The following is a 10,215-nucleotide window of genomic DNA, read 5'->3' as shown; positions in this document are numbered from 1 at the left end:
GGTGAGATTGAAATCTTGAACACACACCCACACTTTGAACAATGTCCGGTCTAGAGGAGGTAAGATACATGAGTGAGCCAATCATTTCTCTATACCGTGCTTCATCCACATCTTTACCGTTTTAATCTTTTTCAAGTTTAGTATTTGGATGCATTGGAGTTCCCATAGGTTTGGAATTTTCTAGGCCAAATTTCTTGATTAATTCTTTAACATATTTTCCTTGGTGAATAAAAATACCACTAGAAGTTTGTTTAATTTGGAGACCAAGAAAGAATGTTAGTTCTCCCATTAAACTCATTTCAAACTCACTAGTCATAAGTTTTCCAAACTCTTCACACAAGGATTCATTGGCTGATCCAAACACTATATCATCCACATAAACTTGAACAAGAAAAATATCATCATTTGATATTTTTATAAATAAAGTTGTATCGGTGGTTCCCCTTTGAAATTGATTTTCCAATAAGAAGGCACTAAGCCTTTCATACCAAGTTCTTGGAGCTTGCCTTAGCCCATAAAGAGCCTTTGAAAGCTTAAAAACATGATTTGGAAATTCCTTTCTCTCAAAATCGGGGGGTTAGGCCACAAATACTTCTCTATCTATAAATCCATTAAGGAAAGCACATTTGACATCCATTTGGAACATTTTAAACCCCTTGTGGGCAACATAGGCAAGAAGCAACCTAATTGCTTCCATTCTTGCTACCAGGGCAAAAGACTCATCAAAATCTGTATTCTTTTCTTGATCGTAACCTTGGGCCACTAATCTAGCCTTGTTACGAACAACACTTCCATCCTCACCCAATTTATTTTTAAAAATCCACTTAGTACCTGTTATCTTCTTACCACTTGGATTAGGTACAAGTGTCCAAACCTCATTCTTTTCAAATTGAGCAAGCTCCTATTCCATGGCTTTGACCCAAAAGGGGCCTTCAAGAGCTTGCTTCACATTGTGAGGCTCCATTTGGGACAAGAAAGCAACATTGCTTGGCTCGGCCTGCTTTTTGGATGAGGATCTTGTGGTTACTCCTTGGGAAGGGTCACCTATGATAAAATCATGAGGGTAACCCCTCATAGACTTCTATTCTCTTGGTTTTCGGAGTAAGGTAGTGCTTTGATGAGCTTCAGCAGGTTGTTCTATACCAGATTCTCTTACTGGTTTAGGAGACAAAACTGAAATGTCTCCTCCTTCCTGATGAGACATTTCTGGGCGGGCAGGATCTTCATTTGGGACAGTGATGGGTGAAATTGTGATCATCAACAATGGCTCCAAAGACTTGGTGCTCTCAAACGTGAATTACACTTTGTCACAACTCTGCACAACTAACCAGCAAGTATACTGGGTCGTCCAAGTAATAAACCTTACGTGAGTAAGGGTCGATCCCATAGAGATTGTTGGTATGAAGCAAGCTATGGTCACCTTGTAAATCTCAGTCAGGTGGATAATAATTGGTTATGGAGTTTTCGAATATTAATGATAAATAAACAGAAAATAAAGATAGAAGAACTTATGTAGATCATTGGTGAGAATTTCAGATAAGTTCATAGAGATGCTTGTTCCTGTTGAATCTCTGCTTTTATACTGCTTTCATTCAATCCTTCTTACTCCTTTCCATGGCAAGTTGTATGTAGGGCATCACCGTTGTCAATGGCTACATCCCATCCTCTCAGTGAAAAAGGTCCAAATGCTCTGTCATGGCACGGCTAATCATCTGTCGGTTCTCGATCATGTCGGAATAGAATCCCTTGATTCTTTTGCGTTTGTCATCACGTCCAACAATCGTGAGTTTGAAGCTCGTCACAGTCATTCAATCCCAGAATCCTACTCGAAATACCACAGACAAGGTTTAGACTTTTTGGATTCTCATGAATACCGCCATCAATTCTAGCTTATACCACGAAGACTCTGATATCACGGAATGGAAGGCTCAGTTGTCAGGCGAGGGGCAACCATGCATCATGCATCAGGAATCCAAGAGATACGCACCCTAGCTCTCGCTTGTAGAACGGAAGTGGTTGTCAGGCACACGTTCATAAGGATGGATGATGATGAGTGTCACGGATCATCACATCCATCAGGTTGAAGTACGAATGGTATCTTAGAACAGGAATAAATCGAATTGAATAGAAAATAGTAGTAATTGCATTAAAACTTGAGGTACAGCAGAGCTCCACACCCTTAATCTATGGTGTGTAGAAACTCCACCGTTGAAAATACATAAGTGGTGGACCAGGCATGGCCGAATGGCCAGCCCCCAAAACATGATCACCGGATCCAAAATACCATCCAGGATGTCTAATATGATAGTAAAAAGTCCTATTTATACTAGACTAGCTACTAGGGTTTACAGAAGTAAGTAATTGATGCAGAAATCCACTTCTAAGGCCCACTTGGTGTGTGTTTGGGCTGAGCTTGATCTTTACACGAGCTGAGGCTTCTTTTGGAGTTGAACGCCAAGTTGTAACGTGTTTTTGGCGTTCAACTCTGGTTCGTGACGTGTTTCTGGCGTTTGACTCCAGAATGTAGCATAAAACTGGCGTTGAGCGCCATTTTACGTCGTCTAATCACGAATAAAGTATGGACTATTATATATTGCTGAAAAGCTCTAGATGTCTACTTTCCAACGTTATTGAGAGCGCGCCATTTAAAGTTTTGTAGCTCCAGAAAATCCATTTTGAGTGCAGAGAGGTCTGAATCCAACAGCATCAGCAGTCCTTTGTCAGCCTTCTTATCAGAGTTTTGCTCAGGTCCCTCAATTTCAGCCAGAAAATATCTGAAATCACAGAAAAACACACAAACTCATAAAAAAAGTCTAGAAATGTAAATTTAACATAAAAACTAATGAAAACATCCCTAAAAGTAGCTAGATCCTACTAAAAACTACCTAAAAAACAATGCCAAAAAGCGTATAAATTATCCGCTCATCAGACAGTCTTGTGATTTTCTTCACTTACTTCCTAATTGATAAAATCTTCACCACCTGTATCATCATCTACAATACTGGAAATTGAATTAGTATCACAAAAAGAAACGTGTATGGATTCCTCTATGGTCCTATGATCTTTGAGGTAAATTCTATACGCTTTGCTAGTGGTGGAGTATCCAACAAACATTCCCTCATAGGCTTTTGGATCAAATTTTTCCAAGACTTTCTTAATTATTAAGCACAAAACATTTGCATCCAAATATGTGAAAATACTTAAGATTAGGAGGGGTTCCTTTCCATAGCTCATAAGGAGTTTTCTTTAACCCTTTTCTAATGATAGTCCTATTCAAAATATAACAAGCTGTATTTACAGCTTCAGTCCATAGAAATTTTGGAATCTCATTTTCACATAGCATGGCCCTAGTTATTTCTTGAAGGCTTCTATTCCTTCTTTCAACCACCCCATTTTATTGAAGGGTTCTAGGACATGAAAAGTTATGAGCAATTCCAAAATCATCACAGAATTTTTCAAAACCTTGATTTTCAAATTCTTTTCCGTGATCACTTCTTAAGTGGGTAATTTTTAAATCTTTTTCATTTTGAATTCTCTTGCAAAGGGTTAAGAAAGCATGGAAAGTATCATTCTTATGAGTAAGAAAAAGTACCCAACTAAATTTAGAGTAGTCATCCACCACCACCAATCCATAATGTTTTCCTCCTAGACTTTGAGTTCTTGTTGGACCAAAAAAATCAATATGCAACATTTCCAATGGCCTTTTGGTTGAAATTCCATCTTTTGGCTTAAAAGAGAATTTTACTTGTTTGCCTAATTGACAAGCATCACAAGTAATATCCTTATCAAATTTAATATTTGGAATTCCTCTTACCAAGTTTTTCTTAACAAGCTTAGAAATTTGGTACATGTTTGCAAGACCAAATTTCTTATGCCAAAGCCATTTTTCAGATTCAAGTGATGTAAAGCATGTTACTTTTTGATCTTTTAAATCCTCAAGAGTCAATCCATACACATTGTTACACCTTTTAGCTTTAAACAAAATATCCACAGTTTTTTCACAAATAACTAAACAAACCAATTTTCTAAAAATGACTTCATATCCAAGATCACATAATTGGCTTACACTTAGCAAGTTATGTTTCAAACCATCAACAAGAAGAACATCATTTATAAAAGAAGAAAAACTTTTACCAACTTTTTCAATGGCCACTATCTTTCCTTTTCCATAATCACCGAATATGACAAACCCTCCATCATATTCATCAAGCTTTATGAAGAAGGTTGTCTTTCCGGTCATATGCCTAGAGCACCCACTGTCCATGTACCACATATTGTCCTTTCGCTTGGATGCTAGGCACACCTACAAAATAAGCTCAAGTGACCTTAGGTATCCAAATCTTTTTGGATCCTTTGATGTTAAACCATCTTCTTTGTCCCGAGCTATTGTAATCACAAACAACTTTACAAACTTTGTTTCCAATCATTCTTTCAATAAAAAAACATTGAATGGGAAAATGACCACTCCGATTGCAAAATCTACAAAACCTTGGAGTTGCTGTTTTGCTAATTAAAGCTTGTTGGATTTTAAAACCTTGTATCATTAAAAGATGAAGCCATGTTTACAAAAGAAGGTTTCTCAACAGATTTCAAAGTTTTATGAAAACCCAAACCAGCTTTATCATAAAGAGGTTTTTGACTAGCCAAGATTTGATTTAGATTTTTAAAACTTTGAGTGAACTTGGCTAAGAGCCCGTTTGGGAAGTAGCAGAAGCTACTTTTTTTAACTTTTGGATTATGAAAAGTCACAATCTATGTGTTTGGCGCTATTTTAAAAAAAGCTTTTAACTTCCTGAAAAGTTAATTTGCAGCTTTTTGAAGAAGTAGAAATATATGACTTCTTGTTTCTCGAGAAGTCATTCTACCACTTACTTAAAAAAAAATTAATTTTAAAACAAAAAAATCTACTTTCCTTCTTGACTCTATGAAAAATACTGACCCTTCATCACCATTTTCACACAAGGTCTGCTAGAAGCACTGGCCTTCCACCATCATTCTCACGCAATGTTCCAAGTCTCACCATTTTTACGTAACATCTTATGGAAGTATTGATACTCCACATTTTCAGACAATATTACATCTGAACAACTTACTGCATATATTCCTTCTAAATTTTTTTATCATTTTATCACTATTTTTTATTATTAAATTTGTATTCAAGTGTGGTATGAAATTTCAGTTTTAATTTTATTTTTTTCATATGTAATTTTATAGCTTATTATTATTTTCATAGTTAATTATAACAAGTTCTTGACCTCAATAAAGGAGAAGAGAGTTCTAATAGGAGTAAAAATAAAAAATAAAAAACAGCAATAAAATATACATTGACACGCATTTTATATTTATTTTTTATTTTCACCTATCATATCATACACAATATTAGTGATTAGGTTATGTAAAATCAACATTCAATATTGGAAAGTATTTGTTATCATGGTTATTTTAATATTCATTCTCTTTTATAAAAAAAAATTATTTTTTGAGTTATTTATCCAAACGCTACAACTTTAAAATAAGTACTTTTATAACTAAAAATCCAAACACAAAATAACTTATTTATAAGCTGCTTTTAATAAAAGTCCTTATGTTTTAAGCCTCTTTTCCAAAAGAACTTATTTAAGTTATTTACCCAAACTGGGCCTAAGTCTTCTTTAAGCCTTCTTATCTCTTTATGTAGCCAATCATTTTCTTCAAAGTAATTTAGATTTGCAGTCACAGAATGGTGGAATTCACAGCTTTTAAGTTGAGCTTTTAACTGCTTGTTTTCTTCAACAAGTTCAACAGCAGTTTCAGCTTCCCTTAATTTATCCTTAAGAAAACCATTTTCAGCTTTAAGAATAGTAATTTGTGACTTAAGATCTTGGTTTTCAAGCAAGAAGCATCTAATTTTTTCAGAAAGATGATCGATCATGAGATGAAGATCTTTAGTGTTAAGGTTATGAAATACTACTTGTTCAACGTGATCTGCCATGAGGCACGGTTGAGACTTGGTTTCTAATTCTTCATCATCTTTTGAGTCATTTTCCAAGTCTTCCCAAAAAGCCATCAGTCCTTTCTTCTTTCCCTTCTTCGGCTTCTCCTCCTTCTTCAACTTAGGGCAATCGGATTTGAAATGCCCAGTTTCTTTGCAGTTGTAGCAGATCACTTTGCTGAAATATTTCTTTTGTTTTCTTGAGCTGCTTCCTTTGCTTCTTTCCTTCAGTTTCGCCATTTTCCTAAATTTTTTTGCAAATAAAACAAATTCATTTTCAGAAGAGTTATCACTGGACTCATCATCCAGAGAGTTAGAAATAGATGTGAGAGCTATTCCTTTTTTTTTTGAATCCTTTTTGAAATATGTGTTTTCAAAGGCAAGTAGATTTTCTCTCAAGTCATCATATGTCATAGAATCAAGACCACTACTCTCAGAAATTACTATAGCCTTAGTTTCCCATTCTTTTGTGAGACTTCTCAAAATTCTCCTCACAAGCACAGATTCAGGATACGTAATTCTCATAGCATCCAAGCCATTGATGATGATGTTGAACCGTTCGAACAGTTCATCTATTGATTCTCCTTCCCTCATTGAGAACATTTCATATTCTCTGTTTAGCATGTCTATTATGGTCTTCTTGACTAGGGTTGTTCCTTCATGAGTGACTTGAAGTTTATCCCAGATTTCCTTTGCCATTGTGCATCGTGATACCCGTCGGTATTCCTCGAAGCTGATTGCACAGTTGAGCAAGTTGATAGCTTTGGCGTTGAGCTCCACCTTTTTTCTATCTTCTTCAGTCCAACTGACTTCGGGCTTGAGAGAGACTATTCCTTTAGCACTTGTGGTGGTTGGAAATTGAGGACCTTCCAGGATTATCTTCCAGAGTCTGTAATCTACTGCTTGCACAAAAATCTTCATTCTTTCCTTCCAGTAAGTGTAGTTCTTTCTATTAAAGAGAGGAGGTCTGTTGCTTGACTGTTGTTCTGTCAGATTGTAGGACACCAAGTTTGAGCCACTGTTCTCTGCCATTTGGATCTTTTCTCTAAGCTGCAAAACTTGATCTCTTTGAGACCAAGCTCTGATACCAATCGATGGTTATTAGTGGCTAAGAGAAGGGGGGTTGAATCTTAGCCCCTTTTTGTGAGTTATGCTTTCTGCCCTTTTAGAGTACTTCAGAAGATTTTTTTGCCTTTTGTCTCGTCACTAGTCAAGAGACATTTTTTTTTGTCTCGTAACCAATGATGAGATATTTTTCAATTTTGTCTCCTGTGCAACAGAATCAGAAAAGGAGTAGAGGAAAGAGAGAGAATCACACCAATAAGTATTCCGGTTCAGCTGCTAAGTGCAATGCAGCCTACATCCAGTCTCCATCACAACAATGATGGAATTTTACTACAATCATGCAGATTACAAACATCAATTCTCCCTAGAAACTACCCTTCCTATCCAGGACAAGTCCAGAATCTAACCCCAATCCTGAACTTGACTTGGTCACCTACCAAGCTTTCAACTGCTAAGTGCTAACCCAACTTGCAAGGGGATTCCCATAGAATCATGAAACACAACACAGATGTACAAAGGACCTCTAGGACATCTATGGCTTTTTCTTTTAATTTTATATACTCTGCCTTTTTTCGCTCTATGGCTTTTTCATACAAACCTCACTATTTGCCTTTTTTCCATGAGACTCAAGACAGACAAAACTAAACCGAAAAATACAACATGAAACACAATGAAGAAGAAGAACTTCTGTTAGCTTGGGTAGCTATGAGAACTCTGTGCTTTCACTCTTTTCTCCTTACTTCAAGCCTTGGCTGTTCACCTTTATTATAGAAGGGAAGCCTCCAAGGTTGAAACGGTTGAACTGGGCTAATCTTCTTCTTCTTCAACAACAAAACCAGTTCGGCCAGAGAGAGAAGAGAGAGAACCGAATGCAAAATCCAACATGCAATTACCTCTTCTTATCCCTTCTCACCAAGCTTCATCAATCCGAGCCTTCCATCTTGACTTGCTCCCCAAGAAGGATTCCTGACCCTTGATGAGTCCTTGATGCTTGACAGCTCCATCTGCTCTATCTTCTGCATCTTCCTCCATGTAGCTACAGTAGCTACCTTCTATGGTGGTTGATCAAAGAGTAGAGACGAGCCATACCCAAAGAGTCTTCTTTTCTGACCGAGTTGGATCTTCTTCCATTTTCGGGTTTGGAAAGTTTGAGACTTCCTCACCACTTCTTACCATAAGTGACAAAGATCTCAGTCACACCCTACTGTGGATATTCTTTTTCCTAACGCCATCATCATAATGGCCTCTTGCTTGCACATAGCTTCACTACTACAGTGCCTCATCTCTGATAACTTGCTTCTCCTTCTTCTCTGTGACATGTCCGAAACTGATGAGAGAAGAGAGATAATGCTTTCAAAGAAAATAAAGAAGGAAATTAAAATCAATTATATTCAATTAAAATCCACTTCCCTCTTTCATGCTTTGTAATGTGTGAAAACTTAATTGCTATCAAATCAATTGCAATTTCTCTCTCATGTTACCAATGTCTGCATTAACTTCATTTAATTAAATTTTGAATTCCAACCAAGGAGTGAATAAAGTAACCGAATTAAGCTTGCAAAGTTCCCTCCTTCTTTCTTTTCAATTCGGACCAACTAGTTGGTCATTCACCAAGGATTTTATTTTGGGCTTGTTTACCAAAATTCTAGCCTAGATATCATAACAATAATTTAGCCAATATATTTAGACATTTTGCACAAGGCTGAATTTCTTCAACATATTGGGCTTGCCATTTTTTCGGCCCATAACAAAATTATTAATTAACAAATGTGAATTAAAGATCAAATTAATAATTTTATAATTAATTATTTTAATAATGTTTGAGCATTATCAAATTAATTTGAAGTTTTCCAAACTCATCATTTTTGAAATAGTATGTTATGATATATTTATAATACAAAATAGAGTTTATTTTGAATGAAAGGTGATAAATATATTTAATGTGTATATATGCTTACGTTATAGCGCGACTTCTACTTTTTTATCATCATCATCTTTTTTATTTTTGCTGTAAGGACAAAAAAATTTGGTCAATACTTCACTGAATACACCGACAAGCACAAGCATGTATATTTTAATCAAGTGAATCTAAATTACCAACTCCAATGAACCGAACCCCTTTTATGTTTGAATAAAACGTGATAAACATTCAATCAGCAAAGAAAACAATTCTGCATACAAAAGAACTCAACTGAACACATAACAATCAAGTAAATCTAAATTACCAATTATAATGAACCGAACTCCATTCATGTTTGAATAAAACATGATAAACATTGAATCAACAAAAAAACATTTTCTGCATGCAAAAGAACTCAACTGAACAGTTAACAATAAAGTGAATCTAAATGACCAACTCCAATGAACCGAACCCATTTCATGTTTAAATAAAACATGATCAACATTCAATCAGAAAAGAAAATATTTTTGCATGCAAAAGAACTCGACTGAACACTTAACAATCAAGTGAATCTAAATCACCAACTCCAATGAATCGAACCCATTTCATGTTTGAATAAAACGTGATCAACATTCAATCAGTAAGAAAAATATTTCTGCATGCAAAAGAACTTAACTGAACACATAACAATCAAGTGAATCTAAATCACCAACTCCAATGAATCGATCTCTGTTCATGTTTGAATAAAACGTGATAAATTGTAAAATATTTCTGAATGCAAAAGAACTCAACTGAACATTTAACAATCAAGTGAATCTAAATCACCACTACAATGAACCGAGTTATATATCACAGAAAGCAAATAACAACACATTTCTATTTTTATGCCCTAGTTGCAGAGAAAAAAATGGAATAAGAACACGTCGATCTACTAAACGCACCAACTCAATCCACTAAACCTTAAATCGAACTAGGAGAAACGCGAGTTTTGTGAGAAATTAAATGAACATAATAACTATAGTTTTTCTCATACCTTGCGGGGTCTCTGTCCTTATTTTTGTTTGTTTTTTTTCTTCCTTTCGAAAGCTTGACGCGATTGTAGAGTAGCAGCAGTTTCCACAGAGAACACGATCGAAGTTTGAGAGATTTTGAGAGAGATTTAAAATTTTTCAATAGTAGTTTCGACAGTGAAGAACAAACGTTGTTTCATATTCAAGATGCGAGTGAATGTTAACGTTTTGGGGGATTTCAGCGCGTGTTATAACTTAATTATACACAC

The sequence above is a fragment of the Arachis stenosperma genome, chromosome 3 (assembly GCF_014773155.1).
Source record: "Arachis stenosperma cultivar V10309 chromosome 3, arast.V10309.gnm1.PFL2, whole genome shotgun sequence".
Taxonomy (NCBI): Eukaryota; Viridiplantae; Streptophyta; class Magnoliopsida; order Fabales; family Fabaceae; genus Arachis; species Arachis stenosperma.
Note: the sequence above shows the minus strand (reverse complement) of the source record.